Source organism: Schistocerca gregaria, chromosome 5 (assembly GCF_023897955.1).
Source record: "Schistocerca gregaria isolate iqSchGreg1 chromosome 5, iqSchGreg1.2, whole genome shotgun sequence".
NCBI classification, from domain to species: Eukaryota; Metazoa; Arthropoda; class Insecta; order Orthoptera; family Acrididae; genus Schistocerca; species Schistocerca gregaria.
In genome coordinates this window covers 320394279-320414800 of record NC_064924.1, presented here as the reverse complement: position 1 = coordinate 320414800, position 20522 = coordinate 320394279, and positions in this window count along the sequence as shown.

Genomic DNA, 20522 nt, shown 5'->3' with positions numbered 1-20522 from the left:
CGCCTATGTCATTTCCCAACGTAAAGCGGCTCTGCCGAGTTGGTAATGGAGGAACATGTTTCATGCGGCTTCTGGATTATAACGTCTTTCTCTTTAGATTACCAGAGGTAAATTAAATCAGTTTGTGCCTCTTAAAAATAAATGCCTGAATACACGCATTTCTCCTGTGATAGTTCGTTCAGCCAGACGATTGCGGCCACATTTCCAAGCCCCAGGAGTGTGCTGTAACGGATTATGTACTTAGCTTACAAAATTAGTCACGGTGGAAAAGATGAGAGTCTATTAATTGGTTAAGTATGTAAGTAGGCTGTTTAGGTTTTTTTTTATTGGTAACGCCGCCGCCACCTAGCGCTCTATATGAAAATCACTGGCTGTGCTGTGTGCAATCTGTGGCTAGTTTGCATTGTTGTCTGCCATTGTAGTGTTGGGCAGCGGCAGCTGGATGCTAACAGCGCGTAGCGTTGCGCAGTTGGAGGTGAGCCACCAACAGTGGTGGACGTGGGGAGAGACATGGCGGAGTTTTGAAATTTGTAAGAATTGGTGTCATGAACTTATATATATATTATGACTATTAAGGTAAATACATTGTTAGTGACTTCCGTAGTTTGAATCTTTTATTTAGCTGGCAGTAGTGGCGCTCGCTGTATTGCAGTAGTTCGAGTAACGAAGATATTTGGTGAGGTAAGTGATTTATGAAAAGTATAGGTTAATTTAGTCAGGGCCATTCTATTGTAGGGATTATTGAAAGTCAGATTGCGTTGCGCCAAAAATATTGTGTGTCAGTTTAAGCACAGTCTTGTATAAGCTTCTGACTCGGAGATTATGCTAGTCTGGTATCAGCAGGATGTAAAGACTCTTCTAGGCATCATAGCCTCGATGTGAAGCCATTTTCACTAATTCAGGAAATTTCATAGTTCGAGAAAATCCACCGTTAAGTGTGAAGTTAACGGATAATTAGATTATTACCGTCATTATTACTATCATTTTCTTCATATCGCAGTCCGCCCCCGGTAGCTGAGTGGTCAGCGCGACAGACTGTCAATCCAAAGGGCATGGGTTCGATTCCCGGCTGGGTCGGAGATTTTCTCCGCTCAGGGACTGGGTGTTGTGTTGTCCTAATCATCATCATTTCATCCCCATCGACACTCAAGTCGCCGAAGTAGCGTCAAATCGAAAGACTTGCACCAGGCGAGCGGTCTACCCGACGCGAGGCCCTCGTCACACGACATTTCATTTCATATCGCTGCTGAAACACATGTGCTTGAAGATCATTTAATGTGTTTTGGTTATTATAGAAGTAGTTGCCAAAGGACGTATTCTTCCCCTATTGAAGGAATCCTTTTCATGTTAATATCATACATCAACAATTACTCGTAGATTACATTAAAACTAGAGTAAATTATGAAGACGTTACTTGATAACAAAAACGCGCTGCCTTTCTTCATTTACATGCGTCTATAAATGGCTCTCGAATACTGCCAATCCAAAAGCCAAGGGATCTTACTGCCTTCCGATATACGTCTCTGTCAGTTCTTCCATATGTTTTGGTCGATGTCACCTGTTTCAAGTTGTGTATGAGAGAGAATGTTTTAGAAAATCAATTGTTCTCCTTTGCAATGAATAAAAAGATTTTCGTTCTAAGCTATTCAAGTCCAAAATTTTCGTAATATTAGTTCAAATTTAATAATCGCTTCTATAATGTAAGAAAGTATTTCATAGTTGCAAAACCCGCATCCGACTCATTGACCTTACAATTAGTCGCTGACCATAAATTCTAACCCAGAGTGACACCAATTTCAGTAACCTAATGTAGCGAAGATTTTACCAGTGCTCAGTATCACGGTATAGCTGTGTATATGTACGTGTGGGACCACTTATCACGGGATAGTTATATGTTTTTATTTTTATAATTATATTTTATGATTTTGGTTGGGGATGTCTTTAAATATTGTGGGCTACCATGAGACTTTTAATTAACTTATACCGCGACAACACTCGTAAGGACACCAACTGCCCCAAAGTACATACTATATAACATGTTTTAAACACAACGCGTGACTCACCGCCTTCTAATAAATACACTCCTGGAAATGGAAAAAAGAACACATTGACCCCGGTGTGTCAGACCCACCATACTTGCTCGGGACACTGCGAGAGGGCTGTACAAGCAATGATCACACGCACCACACCAGGAACCGCGGTGTTGGCCGTCGAATGGCGCTAGCTGCGCAGCATTTGTGCACCGCCGCCGTCACTGTCAGCCAGTTTGCCGTGGCATACGGAGCTCCATCGTAGTCTTTAACACTGGTAGCATGCCGCGACAGCGTGGACGTGAACCGTATGTGCAGTTGACGGACTTTGAGCGAGGGCGTATAGTGGGCATGGGGGAGGCTGGGTGGACGTACCGCCGAATTGCTCAACACGTGGGGCGTGAGGTCTCCACAGTACATCGATGTTGTCGTCAGTGGTCGGTGGAAGGTGCACGTGCCCGTCGACCTGGGACCGGACCGCAGCGACGCACGGATGCACGCCAAGACCGTAGGATCCTACGCAGTGCCGTAGGGGACCGCACCGCCACTTCCCAACAAATTAGGGACACTGTTGCTCCTGGGGTATCGGCGAGGACCATTCGCAACCGTCTCCATGAAGCTGGGCTACGGTCCCGCACACCGTTAGGCCGTCTTCCGCTCACGCCCCAACATCGTGCAGCCCGCCTCCAGTGGTGTCGCGACAGGCGTGAATGGAGGGACGAATGGAGACGTGTCGTCTTCAGCGATGAGAGTCGCTTCTGCCTTGGTGCCAATGATGGTCGCATGCGTGTTTGGCGCCGTGCAGGTGAGCGCCACAATCAGGACTGCATACGACCGAGGCACACAGGGCCAACACCCGGCAGCATGGTGTGGGGAGCGATCTCCTACACTGGCCGTACACCTCTGGTGATCGTCGAGGGGACACTGAATAGTGCACGGTACATCCAAACCGTCATCGAACCCATCGTTCTACCATTCCTAGACCAGCAAGGGAACTTGCTGTTCCAACAGGACAATGCACGTCCGCATGTATCCCGTGCCACCCAACGTGCTCTAGAAGGTGTAAGTCAACTACCCTGGCCAGCAAGATCTTTGGATCTGTCCCCCATTGAGCATGTTTGGAACTGGATGAAGCGTCGTCTCACGCGGTCTGCACGTCCAGCACGAACGCTGGTCCAACTGAGGCGCCAGGTGGAAATGGCACGGCAAGCCGTTCCACAGGAATACATCCAGCATCTCTACGATCGTCTCCATGGGAGAATAGCAGCCTGCATTGCTGCGAAAGGTGGATATACACTGTACTAGTGCCGACATTGTGCACGCTCTGTTGCCTGTGTCTATGTGCCTGTGGTTCTGTCAGTGTGATCATGTGATGTATCTGACCCCAGGAATGTGTCAATAAAGTTTCCCCTTCCTGGGACGATGAATTCACGGTGTTCTTATTTCAATTTCCATTAGTGTAGTTTGCGTGAGCGCTGCCATTTAGAAAAGAAAATTTGCGTATTCCTATGCAAACTGTAATTATTAATATGGGTTTCCAGGGCTACTGGATATTTATGTATCAAATGTCACAAAGATTAACTAAGATATTGTGGAGCTTATTGAATGGAATGATTTTCAATATTTCTTGAAAACTGGAGAGAATCTCATCTGCCGTTAGGCGGCCAAAATACTGATCTCATTCAGTGCTGTGAATTTTGGTAAATGAAATCCATCACTACTCACTTATACTTTGAAATTAATGAAATATCAAAATTGGGAAGTCTCTCGCATTTACATTTAATAACATGAACCGTCAGCGCAATGGCCGACCAAATGCTGCTAGGGAAGAAGAGCTCCCTGCGCTTCGAAATTCTGTGAAAACTTGGTTAATGAGAATTAATGGTTGGGATCATGAGAGGTGACAACTAAGGCAATAATACACGCTTTCTAATAACAATTTTTATTATATTTTTCAAAAATATAGATAAAACTTACGTTAATTATCAGACAGCACTACAATGACAGCCGAGCGCCAAAAAAAAAAAGAAAAATACAAAACAGAAGAGAGAGTTTTCAAAAAGCCACAGTCTCTGGTCATGTTCATTTTCATTACCCAGATAAAAGAAATGTTTTTTATATCAGATCGCTGTTTGTAATTTTTGGTGGTATTATTTAACTTTTTTAATCTTCATTATATACATCGCGCAGATGTGCGCAAGTCTTGAAATAATGTATAATTCACACGTGACACAAGCAAAAACCTTTTTTTCCCCCTGTTCTCGAAATATCTATTTATGTCACGTACCGTCACATCAGTCTCACAGGAAAATACGCAATTCACTCATTGGGTCCCATAAGTACACTGTAACAGTAATTTCTGTGTGTATGCACTGCTTACAGATTGTAGAACTTAGTGGTGCTCTCTCTTCCACTTCTGTATACAATATGCCTGACCTAAACGGGCCCTTTATCATTACAAGCCCTGGGCGGTGCAACATCGTATTGACAACAGTACTGTGCTTATACTGACAAGCACACTGTTCTTTTTTCCTGGTTCTGTAATCATTTAAATAAAACAACATGACCTTCCAGTGGGAGACATTTTGTCCCCCTTTACCTTCTGTGAAATTTGTCAGTAAAATTTCTGCCTTCCAACCAGCGACTTGCGACACAATACGGCCAGTAAACGATTCACAAACCACGATTTAGTGCCGTTAAGACGATTTCTTTAAACATGGTCGTAGCTGAAGGAATCTCATTTCTTCTTAAATCGTCTTATGCAGCAACGGTCACAGATATCTCAAATAGGAAAAGCTCTTTATCCAGGTACAAAGGTTGAAAAACAAACTTCCCACAGTTTGTGTCAGGTTATTCTGTTCGTCTGATAGCACTGCATAAGTATTTTTGTCTAAGAGGTATCACAAGTAGTGTTCCTGTAGCTGTGGGAATCATTGGCTGAAAAAACGTTTAACACCAATGGGTACAGTACTGCTAAATATTCAAAATGATTATCATCCTAAGTCTGAATTCATCCACAAACTAACGCGTATTTATAATACTGAAGCTAGACTGTGAATCTTCCTTGAATGGGCAATGGAAGGTGTGAACACACACGTATACAGTACTATGAGTACTTCGAACGGTACAGTTAACATTGCTCTCAAACTAATTTTTTTTAATTTTTCTGGGTCTTCAGCGTGCAATATGTGTTGTAGATACAGTCTTAGACAAAAAAAAATTGACACCCAGTCGTTCACGTAAGGTGGACAATACAGTCGTACTGCCCTCAGAATTCTATCTTCGGCAATATGCTCGATATGGCAACATTGTAGACTGAGGCACTTCCCGGAGGAAGTCTTGACTGCAGTCTGGGTACATCATTCTTGAATACGATGGTAGTTATGAGGTAAAACGCGAAACCAGCTAATACGACGTCTGGCAACCGAAAGCACACGTCGCCAAAATTTTTATCGCCCCTTTCCTCTCGGTGCTCAAGCTATGAGTGTAATTCAAGCGAATCCACAATATATTTCGCTTTCTGTCACGTCGGTAATAACAGTTGGATTCAACAATATTTTAGCGGGCGATTTCTTGCCCGACCATCTGCCTCTACATACCGCATGCGCCTGAGTTCTCTGGGACCCGTTTGCTGCCTACCGGCGGGGGCTGAGTCACTGCGCTGCCTCGCTTTCTGCTCCACTCCTCACTCTCGACGGTGTAAATTGCCTTAATGGTGTTGAGTGGTGACCTATAAAATCTATCTATGATTTGTGTTTCACACTCCATAGCAACGGAGGCACAAAACCGTTTTTGTTTGAAGACTATTTTATTACACTAGTATGCAATACATCAATGTGGCACAGAATTAATTTCATAGTTTCTGGTTCAGTGGGCTATAATTAAAGCCTCACAGCCTTTTCTTTTTCCTTTCACAGGAGATTCTTCAAATAATTTATTTTTGTCGTGAATTCATATGTGTTAATCAACGCACAGAGAGTAAATTCAGTGTAATGTGTTTGGTTTCTTACTTTGATTCCCTATGGTAAATGGATGCAAAATATTGTGTCAATGCCTTTCAGAACCTGCTATATAGCTACTCAGGCAAATTGCTTGTTTTGTGGTCCATACATTAATTAATGGAGAAGTGAATGCTGTTCAAAACGATATTTAAAATATTCAATTGGATTTAAGGCGACAAAATTGCCCATATTTGAAGCTACCCAGTGTGAAAGTAAGTTGCTAGAGCTGCTGTTAGCAAATGTCTGCAGAGAGTTCCTGATTGCTACCGTGGAAATTTAGCATAGAAGCCCTATAGTAACCAAAAAGTTTATTTCCTTCATACTTATCACACTAGTATGTGAGTCTTAGGTGAAGAACAATCTTGAAATTTGTATTGTTTACGGTTTGCTTCGAATTTCTTCAGGGACGCTTGTATTGTGAAACAGCTTGGCAGCCAGAAAGCCAAGATCTATGACAATTAACACAACTTTCTGAGTCGAGCTACCAAGAGCACTTGATGTGTAAAGCTTTTCTTCCGATTTCCTTACAGACTTTTTTCTGGAAACTCGCAGCTTCATAAAATAAATCAAAAGATAAAGCTCACACATGCTGGCCCCTGCACATTTGGAACTGACGACTCATTGAGCTATTGTGACACGAGACACGGTCGGTACCACAGGGCTACGTACACTCTGCTGTAAGCACATTACTTTGATCATGGTATTGGTCGCTCAGCCTTATAATACATTGTGAAAGATAAAAAAGTTGTCACTTATGTGGAGAATGGCCTTTCTTTAGCTAAAAATTTGAATTTTCTGTCTCAGTGTTTTAGTTTACATGAGGATTATATAGCACAAGTGATTCAAATGGAAAGGGAATATGAAGTGAATTTAGCGAGTCAATTCAGTGCCATACCCTGAAGTGATTGAACTGTCACAGTGTTGCCAAATGTTTGTGACGATGTTACCAGTTCTCAGTTGTGCTAGTAACAGCTCTGTAGCGGCATACGAGGAGAATCCCGAGCTCGTGTTATAGGAGGATACGCAGAGGACGTGCGGGGTTTGCTTGATATGCACCGTTTTCTCCTACCAGTTGTGTCAAACATTCAGGTGCATAATCTTCCAACACGATTACAGTTTCCCACAAAATATATACTATAAAACATTTATCTTGTTACTTTGTGATAAAAGATTATTTCAATACAATGAAAAGTCTTTGGAAATCAACTTTGCCCACCTGTCGCGAAAAGTAATATAACAAATACTTTGCATCTCGGAATACACTCCTGGAAATGGAAAAAAGAACACATTGACCCCGGTGTGTCAGACCCACCATACTTGCTCCGGACACTGCGAGACGGCTGTACAAGCAATGCTCACACGCACCACACCAGGAACCGCGGTGTTGGCCGTCGAATGGCGCTAGCTGCGCAGCATTTGTGCACCGCCGCCGTCACTGTCAGCCAGTTTGCCGTGGCATACGGAGCTCCATCGCAGTCTTTAACACTGGTAGCATGCCGCGACAGCGTGGACGTGAACCGTATGTGCAGTTGACGGACTTTGAGCGAGGGCGTATAGTGGGCATGCGGGAGGCCGGGTGGACGTACCGCCGAATTGCTCAACACGTGGGGCGTGAGGTCTCCACAGTACATCGATGTTGTCGCCAGTGGTCGGCGGAAGGTGCACGTGCCCGTCGACCTGGGACCGGACCGCAGCGACGCACGGATGCACGCCAAGACCGTAGGATCCTACGCAGTGCCGTAGGGGACCGCACCGCCACTTCCCAGCAAATTAGGGATACTGTTGCTCCTGGGGTATCGGCGAGGACCATTCGCAACCGTCTCCATGAAGCTGGGCTACGGTCCCGCACACCGTTAGGCCGTCTTCCGCTCACGCCCCAACATCGTGCAGCCCGCCTCCAGTGGTGTCGCGACAGGCGTGAATGGAGGGACGAATGGAGACGTGTCGTCTTCAGCGATGAGAGTCGCTTCTGCCTTGGTGCCAATGATGGTCGTATGCGTGTTTGGCGCCGTGCAGGTGAGCGCCACAATCAGGACTGCATACGACCGAGGCACACAGGGCCAACACCCGGCAGCATGGTGTGGGGAGCGATCTCCTACACTGGCCGTACACCTCTGGTGATCGTCGAGGGGACACTGAATAGTGCACGGTACATCCAAACCGTCATCGAACCCATCGTTCTACCATTCCTAGACCGACAAGGGAACTTGCTGTTCCAACAGGACAATGCACATCCGCATGTATCCCGTGCCACCCAACGTGCTCTAGAAGGTGTAAGTCAACTATCCTGGCCAGCAAGATCTCCGGATCTGTCTCCCATTGAGCATGTTTGGGACTGGATGAAGCGTCGTCTCACGCGGTCTGCACGTCCAGCACGAACGCTGGTCCAACTGAGGCGCCAGGTGGAAATGGCATGGCAAGCCGTTCCACAGGACTACATCCAGCATCTCTACGATCGTCTCCATGGGAGAATAGCAGCCTGCATTGCTGCGAAAGGTGAATATACACTGTACTAGTGCCGACATTGTGCATGCTCTGTTGCCTGTGTCTATGTGCCTGTGGTTCTGTCACTGTGTTGATGTGATGTATCTGACCCCAGGAATGTGTCAATAAAGTTTCTCCTTCCTAGGACAATGAATTCACGGTGCTCTTATTTCAATTTCCAGGAGTGTAGATTGTATCTATGTGCAGTCTTGTGATCATACAAGCAGAATTTCATGAATTTCACGAGAATGTAGAAAAACGTTGGTGCGAATTGAAGCCATAAGAAACACAGTTAACTAATTATTCTGTGCCACATAATAATCAATTCATTTGAAAATTCAGAAGAGAGGAAAATCTAAAAATTGTGCCGATTAAGACAGAAACTATAGTGCAGATGCGGGCACTGTGCAGATCTGCGATTTTTCATCTTCAGATCTATACAACTAATGTATACTAACCAGCGTATTCATTGCTTCCGTAATGTTTCCCTCTTGTTTAGTCTTCTAATGATGAACTGAATCCCCCATGAGTGTGATTGTTTCTTTGTATCCATCCATCTACTATCTTTATGTGTTATTGCTCGATGTTCAAAAAGCAAAATATTATGCCTGCTCCCATGAGCTGTTAGAACGAGGTCGCAAGAAGGCTAACGAATTATAATCAAAATACACTGAAACGCCAATTTGCCTGTCGTCATGGTGTTAAGTGGAAAGAAATAGTTGGGTATTATTGTCTCCATCACCGGCATCCTGTTGTTGTCATCTCTCACTGAGATTTTCATACTACCCTGAACACAAGACGTCGAGTTAAATTGGTATAAACTCCGTGACGAAACATCCCACATTCCATAGCAATAACAATTATAGGATAACAAATCGGTAATCAAGGATGTTTACTGCATTACAGATAATTGTTAACGATTAACAAAGTGACCAAGAAAGGCTGAGTGTTTAATTGGCGCACTGCATAGGTGTTCTTACAACTTTGTTACTGAATTCTGTTCTGGTTGTTTGCAGAGAAAAAAGAAAAAAAAAACCTGTAGCTATACATATCGATAGTACTGCGAGATATTATCTATCAACTATCCTTGCTTTACATCACGAGACGAACATTGCGTCACCAAGCTGATATTTGAAATACATTTTTTCTGTTTTCTCTCTCTGTCTCTCTCTCTTTTTCTTTTTATTATTTGAGAAAAGCATCGAGAAGCGCGAGTAATAAGCAATTAGGAATATAATTTACTTGCAGTTATTTTCTTCGGTATACATAATGCAAAAATACACCTTTTAATTGTATTATTGTGTAATTCCAATTATTGATATTCTATTGGTGTGCTTATCACATTAAAAATTCGGAGTCACCACGTCCTTGTACTTAGAAACCAGTACTTCATTCCTGGTTCTCTAATTATTCACATATTCTGCAAATATGTACAAATGCAGAATAAAGATCTAGAATTTTAATAACATTTGTTTTATTTTAAAAGCTTCAAGAGTTTTCACGTTAAATATTCTGAGGCTCCACTTCCATGTATTTAGAAATCTGCATTTAATTCTTGTTCACTAACTATTAGTATTTTCTGTTGCGATTATTTAGGTATATGGTGTCGTTTTAAGCGTGTTATTCAACCATTTTCGAGAACTAGTAGTGAAGGACACTGCTCAGGTGTCTTTTTTTACTCTCTGACTGTTGTGATTGTTTTGTGATGAACTGATTCTGTAAAAGTAATACGGTGTCGTGTGTTTAACATATGTATCATTGAAATTAATTAACTAAACAATACAGAGAATATTCTCAGTTAATAGAATTATTCTTATATATGTACTTTTATCACTTTATGATTCGCTCTATTTTTTATATTTTATACTTCACTTGAAGTATGGAAGATAATTTTGGACATCGCCAGGTAACAGTCGTTAAACAAAATTACATGCCAGAGGCGTTTGAGTCCACGTCATCTGACCATTTGTCTGCTCTTAGGGAAACGCGGGAAATTCAAAGGAGCTTGAACGAACCTTCTACCGCTACATCTATACTCTGTAAGCCGCATAATCGTATGTGGCGGAGGGTACTTTGTTCCATTCTCGAATAGTGCATGGGAAGAACGCCTTTCGGCAAACCTATTTACTCTACATTATTCGTATTTTTCTGACGCTTCTATCTGAAAAAATATATGGCGCACGACTATTCTTCGAATGTACGCTCTCAGAATTTCAACAGTAAACCTCCCTGTGAAACACAACGACTCTTTTTTAATGTCTGCCACTTCAGTTTGCTAAGTATTTCAGTTAAATCTCACGTTTGCCAACAAAACGCGTTGCTCTCCACTGCATCTTCTTTCTCTTCTCTAGCAGATGGTAGTGATCGAATATTGTTGGGCGTCCGCTGTGGTCAAGCTGTTCTAGGCGCTTCTCTCCGGATCCACGCGGCTGCTACGGTCGCAGGTTCGAATTCTGTCTCGGGCATAGAAGTCTGTGATGTCCTTAGCTTAGTTAGGTTTAAGTACTTCTAAGTATAGGGGACTGATGACATCAGATGTTGAGTCACTTATTGCTTAGAGCCGTTTCGAATATTGATACGTGACACACAGGAGATGATCATTATAACGTTTTGAAAGCCTCTTTTTCACTGATGAGTTAAGGTTCTCTTAGGTTGTTCCAATAGACCTCAGCTTGTCATCTCCTTGCTATTCTCAGGTATTTTCCATTTCTTCCTGTATCCAGTGATTTATCGCTAGTGCTGCAATAGAAAAGTAATGGATATCTGGAATTACGCATTACATTTCTGTGCGATCAGAGTCACACATCTTCAATCCCTGGCAGGTCTACCTGCATTAATTAAAGTTTCCTGGTGTTGCAGCCTTTCCATAGACAACCAGCATCGTCTGCAAACAGCCTCGTACAACTTTCGGCATTATTGACTACACACATGCAGCGTGTAACAGGTATAACTAAAGGTAATTTTATATATGATACCTTCATATGTCCACACATCAACTTGTGAGTTGTTTCTTCTCTGCATTACACAGTCTTTCCACAAACATGTAACAAACTTTAAAACCTGATGTTTTCTGCTTGCAGTAATTCACCACCAAACGGACATCGCTAGTCATATAGATAACTCTTTTCGCGTCCATGCGACCACACTTGAACACCTGACCTGCTGCCCAGGGGGAAATAGACATTAACGGTTCGCTCTTGTCACCTACATTTGGCGGTACTAACCAGCCTCGAAACGAACAACTTGTAATATCAACGAGGGGCGTTCAGTAAGCAATGCAACACATTTCTTACAGCCGGTTTCCTCTGAAAAAACGCAGAATTTACTGTGGAACGTTGTGGAATATTACCACACACGCCCCTATACTTTCGTGTATTTCCTATAGGTCGCAGAGGTATAAGCAGCCATCAAAATAGCGGGCATAACGTAGGTGCTTTTCAAGTAGTAAACTGTCAGTGGGTTCCTTTTATTGGAATATCAGGTCATTGCTTACAGATGTCTATGGGGACCTGCCAGTGAACAAAAGCGTGGTGAGTTGTTGAGCGTGTCGCCTGTCATCATAACAACAATGTCGTACAAGTCTGTCCGATCTTTCACTAGCCGGCTAGAAGCACACAGCCGTCACTCTTGCATTGCTGGCATAGGTGGATACTCTCATTTGAGGAGACTGACAGAGCTCAATCAGATCCCTCGCTACACAACCTGACGCCTCTGTTGGTACTGCTGAAACTCTCATCTACCAGTTGGGATACTCGAAGGTGTTGCCTCACTGACAAACAGGAAACCATAAAGATCAATGAAGACCATCTGTGCAGAATTGCTTGACCGTTATGAGACTAACAAACGCGAATCTCCTTTCATTCGATCTGTAAGCAATGGGAGTGGCGGGGGGGGGGGGGGGGGGGGGGGAGCAGTACATCACCTCTCCTCCGAAAAAGTTAAGTTCAAAGCACCACCCGCAGTGGGTAAAGTCATGGCAACGGTCTTGAGGCATTTTGAAGCGGTTGTTCTGTTTGATGTCCTCCCTCATTTTGCAACATTCAACTCTTAACTGTATTGTGCTACCATCAGGGAATTGAAGAAACAACATTAGGATGTTAATCGCCACAAAAATTCAAACGATATTCTCCTTCTTCGTAACAATACAAGTACTCCAATTGGCCGCACAACCAAGAGGAACACAGAACAGTTCATTGTTTCTTCTCATTCACCCTCCAGCGCAGATCTTGTACCTTCCAAATTCCATCTGTTTGGCCCAATGTAGGAAACTAAGATCGCTTGATTTGAAATAGTTTATATCAAGACCAGTTTTTGACAGTACCCATCCGTCATCCTCCGATTCTCAGACCTGCCAGAAACATAATTAAAAATCGTCTCATTGATATACTGCGAAATTTCTACAAAAATAATAATAAAGCTATATACCGGTTTGCTTTATGTGATTCACAAACAAATGCGGAACTGTTATTGTAATTGAGCGTATTCCCAGAACGTCAACTGAATCATGTATAATTATATTTCTGGGAGATCTGAGAATCAAACTATGACAGTTACGTATTGTCGACTCTGGTGATGAAATAAAATATTTCACATCGAGCCATCTTGGCTTTTACTTTTATGAACTATAATACTAGTCCGTAAATTATGTATGTACTGATGTAATGCCTTTCAGCATGCCGTCCACAGTCACCAATAGAAATATCTGGACTTACACCCGTTATGTCCTGAATACTGTAAACAGTAACGGCCCTGTAGAGCTCCCTTGGTCCTTAAGCTATACGTCTTTAGCTATATCTGCTAGCACGTGCTGCAATCAGACTTGTGGTCCGCAACTCGACACGCTCTATTTTCTTCACTGAAGTACAGTGCTGGGCTGCACCGAAGGCGAGGGACACAGCGTTCACCTGGGCACCCAGTTCTTCGGCGCTCTGGATCTCACAGACTGTCATAGCGAGATGAATGTCGCTACATCTATTTTTGTGAAATCCATATCGATTTCTGTAGAAGGGGTTCCTGGTGCATAAGATGGACGTAACGCCTGACCGTAAAACATGCCCCACAACTCTACGACGAAATAACATCAGAGATATAGGCCTACAGTTATGTCAGTTTTCTTGAAAACCAGATTGACCTGCCGTTTTTCAGTCGAATAGCACCTTTCATTGCTATAACGAACTGCGAAAGACTGCTGTTAGAAGAAGTATCGTCTGTACTTAACTTGTGGACTGAATGTGTTCCCGTGTTGATTTCTGTTGTACGAGTATTGAAAATTTGCATGCAGTAAAATATCCCTTGGGTCCTTCCGATATGTAAGTTCTCACCGCTCTGCGCGGTTGTAAGAAATTGATCCAATGGGGAAGCTTATATTGAAACAGAGCGATTATATAAAACCAGAAAAGTTAAATTTGTTTCCTGTTTCTCGAATTGTTTACTTGTTAGTAACTTGGTAACACTAGAAATGGTTGCAGAAACAGCAACATGATGCAAAAATGGCTCAAAAATTCTGAGTTAAGCGTTGTATGTTGAATACAGAAACAAAATTATTCGTACAGAGCCTTTCGGCAACATGTAGATCGAAGCGATAAGTACGGGAATTGCAAAATTGTACGGCCTGCCCTATGAATTTCACCGAGACACGTCGGCCTCATCACATACTTTAACAGCGGTGTGAAACAGAAAAGTGCGTGAACTGCAAAGAATAGGGATTGTTTCACGACATAAACTTCCGTCTACAGACAGCCGTCATCAGAGTCATTGCGGCGCTGAGCTACAGAATTTTCGCTTTGGCTTGACTAGTACAATGATTTGCCGTAGAAAAGGCAGGATGCATGCAAAACGACAGCGTAGTAATTGGCTCAGGCTGAGACAGTTCGATATCGCCCTCCGTGTTTAAGCTGTTGTGTACTGGCGGGGCGAAGGACATACGTGTGCGGAGCGATGGTTTGTTTTGTTTACGAGTGCTAGCAGTGTCAGCTTATGCCATTCTTGTAATATGAATTGGGTTCATAGAGAGCGTTGCAAATTCTGATAGTATGGGCACGTTTTTGAATCCACAAGTTTACATAACGGAAAATACAGAGTTTACGCTTCATTCTGCCACAGTCAAACATATACAGTCACGACACTCACTGCTAAGAAAATTGTTACCATCTGAAAGTTTATGCAACTCTATTTCCCCAAGAGACGACAAAGCAGCGGAAAATTTATAGTTCATTTTTAATCATTTTTCTGGTTAATTACCTGAATCATTATTAAATTATTGTAAGACATGAAAGATTATGAGATACATGTAAAAACGAATGAATATCCTTGATTCAGTGACATAAGCTACAACATAATTATAAAGAAATACTTTCGAATGGGTGTATAATTGTAGCTTACTCCATTGAAAACAAGGCCATACAAGCATATTTCATGCATGAGAATAATATACTTTTTTGTCTGCTCGTAATATACCAGATACTTTCCTTGACACGTAACAACTTTTTATGGAGCCTAATGTTTTGCACTGTCTTACACTTCATCGACTTTTTTACACATAAATATCTTTGTAGATGTAACTACTTTAGTTGCAGAACCTGATGTGTTGATGATTCTTGCTATTTGTGGCTCAGATGCAGCAACAATTGTGGAATTAGTTTCTTCTGTGTTGGAGAATAGTTTTATTGCTATTTTCTTTAATTATCACATCTGCGTGGGTTTTTTCTCCAGTTACAGTTGTGTTAGCTTGTCTGCTACATAAAATGATGTACGTCTTGCATTCCATAGTGGTTTCCTTCGTTCCATATTCACTGATTTGACTGGAAGTGTAGCAAAGAAAAGATACGTTTTTGAGCAAATATACGACGCCTTTCTCCAAAAGGTCAGGTCTGCTGCTATTTACTAGCACTCTTTCGGTTCTTAAGGAACACGACATTGTCAGGTAAATATCTTTAGGTTAGAAGAAAGTCGTAAATAGACAGTACTGTAACATAGCGATTCACACCTACTAGGGTTGATAAGAAACCTAAAAAATGGCAAATGTACTGCTTTCTTCTTCTTGTTGCTGCAATAACTTTCGCTTTTACAAAATCTCGGCGAACTCTACAGTATGACTTCCCGGCCGCTTGGCGCGCTCCAATCGCGCTGGGCAACAGAAAAGATGTGGAACGTCACGACTGTTTATGTTCGACTGTGACTCTGCTTACACTCCCAATCTGCCAAAGTTTAAACATTATCTTTGATGCTATTATAATTATCTTAGTAACGATAGTAAACAATGATTAACAACATATGTGTACTTGGAATTACTTGCAAATGCATTTTCCCGATGCAATTTATTCTTCTCAATTTATTTAATGAACGTTAATCGTAATACCACTCAAATAAGAAAAGTGATACTTTGCTGATTACGAAATGCGTAAGTTTGCAGAAATTTAATTCTAACTAATAATTGGCTATTTTAACGTAAGTGAAAGTGATCTATAAGGGTGTACCAGACTTACCTGTGTTGAACAGCTGATATGACGGTAAAGAGCGATAGAATAAAGTAATTCGCCATTTACAGGTTCAAATTAGTGCGTACAACTCTTCTCTAATTGATTTTGCTGTTTGAAATTACGCTGTGTTGGTGAAGCCATATTTTCGATACCGCGTTTTGTCCATTGCTTTGACCAGTGACGTTCTGCGTGACGTCTTGAGTTTAGGATGCGAAGGATGTAAGCTGTTTGGCTTTAGTGACTGGTGTAAGCTGTATATGCTGTTTATTCCAAGAAAGAAGTCATGGATCAATGCCGACTGGTGGAATCAGACCATGCGCCAATCCGCAAATGTCTGGCTGTTTCTTTCCGTATGTGGCACGAGTTACGAGGGTAAGGCTAGGCAGGAAACGAAGGACAGGGCTTAAATTGTTGCGCGAGAAACGGTTTGTGATGTTTTTTTACCCTGCTTCCCACAAATATTTAGTTGTTTTTTGAATTTGGCACGTTTGTGGATGGAGATGTAGGTACGAACCTAGGAACACAGCTTAGATTGTTACGAGAAAAAAAGTTGTGATCGTATTTATAATCTTGATTCCTAAAGATGTAAGGGACGTGTTGTAGGTGGTTGCTGAGTCTTCGTGGTGGTCGCTTAGGTTTGTGATTCGGTTTTTAGTAAAGGTGCAGTTGAATGAGAACGAGTCTTTAGTAGTTACTGGTCATCTAATTGTTTCTGGTGTTTGAACTGTTGCTTTTAGCTTAAAGGTTGGTATTCTAGACTGAAAGTTGTGCGTTTGTGTGGAGTTTTGCTTAGAGTTGTGATTAAATAATTTGTTGTTTAAAGTGTGGTTTCTTTGTGTGTGTGTGTGTGTGTGTGTGTGTGTGTGTGTGTGTGTGTGTGCGTGGGTTTTGGGGGCACTTTGATTAAAAATTTCTTGAAAGAGACCGTCAACGACCGTCAAGTAATTTATAAAATGTTTTTACCATCAGCTGCTTTTATTTTAAACCCATATATCTCGACTGGTTTCCGTCATCGACCATCTCCATGGATAAGGGTTAAAATGGTTTAAGCCACAACGTAACATTTGTCATTACTTAAATTGTGGTTAGAACGTGTCAGGAATATCAAAATACGACACAGGACTTTCAGAAGCATACATACTAATACCAAGTGAATACAGAGCAGTACTGGACTACGTTTGGTAACAACGTTTTTCTGATTTTTTTTTTTTTTGGTTAGTGTGATATCGTAGTTTATGGAAAGGATATTTCTTTGAAATGATGTTCTTAGATTTGTGTTTGGTTAGTTTTATTTGAGGGGAGTGGGGGGGGGGGGGGAGAGGAGTGATGGAACCGATGTCTTCATTGGCGCTGTATAGATATACTGAATTTCGTTATAATTATTAGCTTTGTTGGTGGGGGATTGTCTACATTACTGTCTTCGTTTCAGCTATGTATGTCAGGTGAAATTGTCAATACTGATCATAATGGATTTCCTTCTTTGGCGATGGTTCCTTTGAAAGGGCACGGCCGATTTCCTTCCCAATCCTTCCCTTACCCGAGCTTGCGCTCCGTCTCTAATGACCTCGTTGTCGACGGGACGTTAAACACTAACCACCACCACCACCACCTTCTTTGGCGTTTGGCGAAAGGGGGGGGGGGGGTGTATCACTGTCTTCGTTTTTTGAGCTTCATAGGTCTAGAAATACATTCTATTCCAGTTGTGTGTTTCTTATTCTTTTTGTTTGGGTTTATTCTGGAGGATATCGTGAGAGTTATTTTTCGATTATGTGACACTCTTGGAGTGATGTTAGCCTTATTGTAGTATTTTTAGTTTCCCCCGCCCAGTACTCCCTAATTCCCGTGGTTCTCTCATTAGTTTCATTTCATTAAGTGACTGAAATATTTCGCATCTTTCGTATGTTCGTTTGCGACCATCTTGGGTAGTAATATTGAAGTATGCCAGAAGCCTGCTATTAAATCTATGGTTGTCATAATAAATAAAGTACGCTTTATATCCCCGATATAACGTCATAGGTCAAAGTAGACGTGTGGAATCGGAACATGCGGTAATTCCAAATGTTGTTCTTGTTACCGTGTTCCGTCAATGTCAGCGACTTTTGGCCTATGTATTGGCATCCATTTTTGGCTTTCTGTGTTGGTATCACTTTCTGCTATTTGTACTGGCGACTGGTTTCTCTGTTGAGTTATACACGTCGACTGATGTATCAGGAAAAGTTTAGAATAGGACCAGTGCCGTACTTACGTGTTCCGTGCAGGAATGTTGCAAGTGCTTGCCTGCTTACCGTGATGTACTATGAGAGCAAACGAAGGCGTGTTAGCTGTCATGTTACACAGCCAATGAGAGACCAGCAGGCAGACAAATTGTTTCGAAGTAATACTTTCGGAAGAAAGGGCGAAACATTCCCGTAAAAGTGGATTATAGATTTATTTGCTCCTTATTTGAGTCGTAGCTATTGAAACTGTGCTAGTATCTGCAAACAAAGGACAGCGTCACAACTCATGATATACAAGAAAATGCAGTGAAATATTTCTATGCTTCAATATTTTTTAATTAGAATTCTGTAAAAGGTACGTGGGTCAATGTTAATGTATCGAACGTGCAATTCCCTTGTGATTAACATTGATCCACTTATTGACTGAGCTTCCGCAGAAAGACTGCATTTTCATTTCCCCACCTCATTTGGTATTTGCAATTTTCCGTGAGACGTGGACCAACTCATTACTTTCTAGGAAATGGAAGGAAAAAGTAAAAAAGAGTCTTCTGCTACAACCTTTCTTTCTGACACTACTACAGTGCTCAATGTAAAAGGTAAAATATTAGAAATCACAGAGGAAAGGGTACGTAATAAGAAGCGACATCCGCGCTATAAGCAGCTATGGTCACGCACACTCTGTGTATTGTGTATAGGCCTTGTGGCTGATCCATGCGTTCGTAGCACAAATGCTTCGTTTACTTGTTTGTAGTTGCATCACTGTGCTAACCCATTATTGTTCGCACGATGGAGTACAATGAAATGCAGCATCAGTTAGATTACAATAAGAGTGCTTTAACTTATGTTTCCTAGTTGCAAATGCTACTTTTATGACCAGTTGCTTAGTATGTCAACGTACCTTCTATTTCGCACCCATATAGTTTTGCAGGAATGAGTATGGGGTCATTAATGAAAACAAACTAACCGAGTACCGATAACACTGTATACGGACGACGTCAAATGTTGATTATAGTGTAGTTTCTGTATAGTTTAGATTTAGATTACATGTGGCGCACTGAGTTAATAAGTAACCGTCGAGATGACAGGCACTAACTTGTTATCCTTAGATGTAGAGAACTTTTAGTCACATTACTCCTTTAAGTGTTATTAGTTTGAATGGATTTGCTGATGAACTCACTCAGCAAATTTTGAAAGGCAAGTTCAGTAGGTTCTAAATGCTTGTATTGGCATACCATTATTACAATAGCTTTTTAAAAAATAGTTATTGTAAAATGAATCTCTTGCTCAATAAAGAATAGATGTAGGGATTATTCGGGCCTAACGTCCATCGAAGAAGAGGTAATAACAAACGGAGCTCGTATTGTGGAGAAAATCGTACGAATCGAATTTCGAGGGAAACATCCTTGCGGTTTCCTTACTCTAGATAAAGAAACCGCAGAAACCATAGATGTTGATGGGCGAATTATTGACTTGCACCACTGTCGATCCAAATACGAGGCCCGTGTGTCACCATAATGCCACCTCACTAGAACTAAAATAAAGAACAATACTATATTATCCCATTAAGCCAAAGTTTTATTGCATCCGCAACTTTGCTTTCAGATGGTATTGGCCACGGTATCGTGGCTAAAAACGTGATCACATTGTGGTGGATTAATATATGTAAAGAAAACTTTTATATTGACCATTAGACTGAACTACGTTCTACACATAAAGCAATCAAGGCAACTGAGGCTGTTGGTATATGCACTTATGCCAGAAACGCAGAGTTTCTTAAAACAAGTTCCGAAATGATGAATTGAAATTCCGAGGGTGTCATGGATAATTATATGACAAACAAGTAAACCTTGATGCAGCATAATAGAACAGAACCTAAAGACCAGCATACGATGATCAACTATTCTGAAAACTCGATAACTCTCCTTATGGACGGGAGAAGATAAGAACGTTTTTTGAAACTCCCTCCATACTGTGAAATGGAAGGCAACCATATTATACCTTTCATTCTTAAGATTACGTAGAACTAGCAATAGTAGGGCGAAATAAACAATGTCGAGAAAGGATGCATATCTGCTCGCAATTCAAAACCGTTACAGAAGAACAGTATTGCAATCATCGTGATAGCCACCCATGGCTCAGTACAACACAATTTACTGTTCGAACATAGAATTTTGCGTTCTGTTGGATTGTCTCTGTACCTAAGCTGACACCTTTTAAGTGATATTAAAAACTAACAATTTTAAAGTAGAAAAAATAACGCAAACGCAGGTTACCGTTCTGAAGGGAGTTACGATGTGGCCATGAAACCAGAAA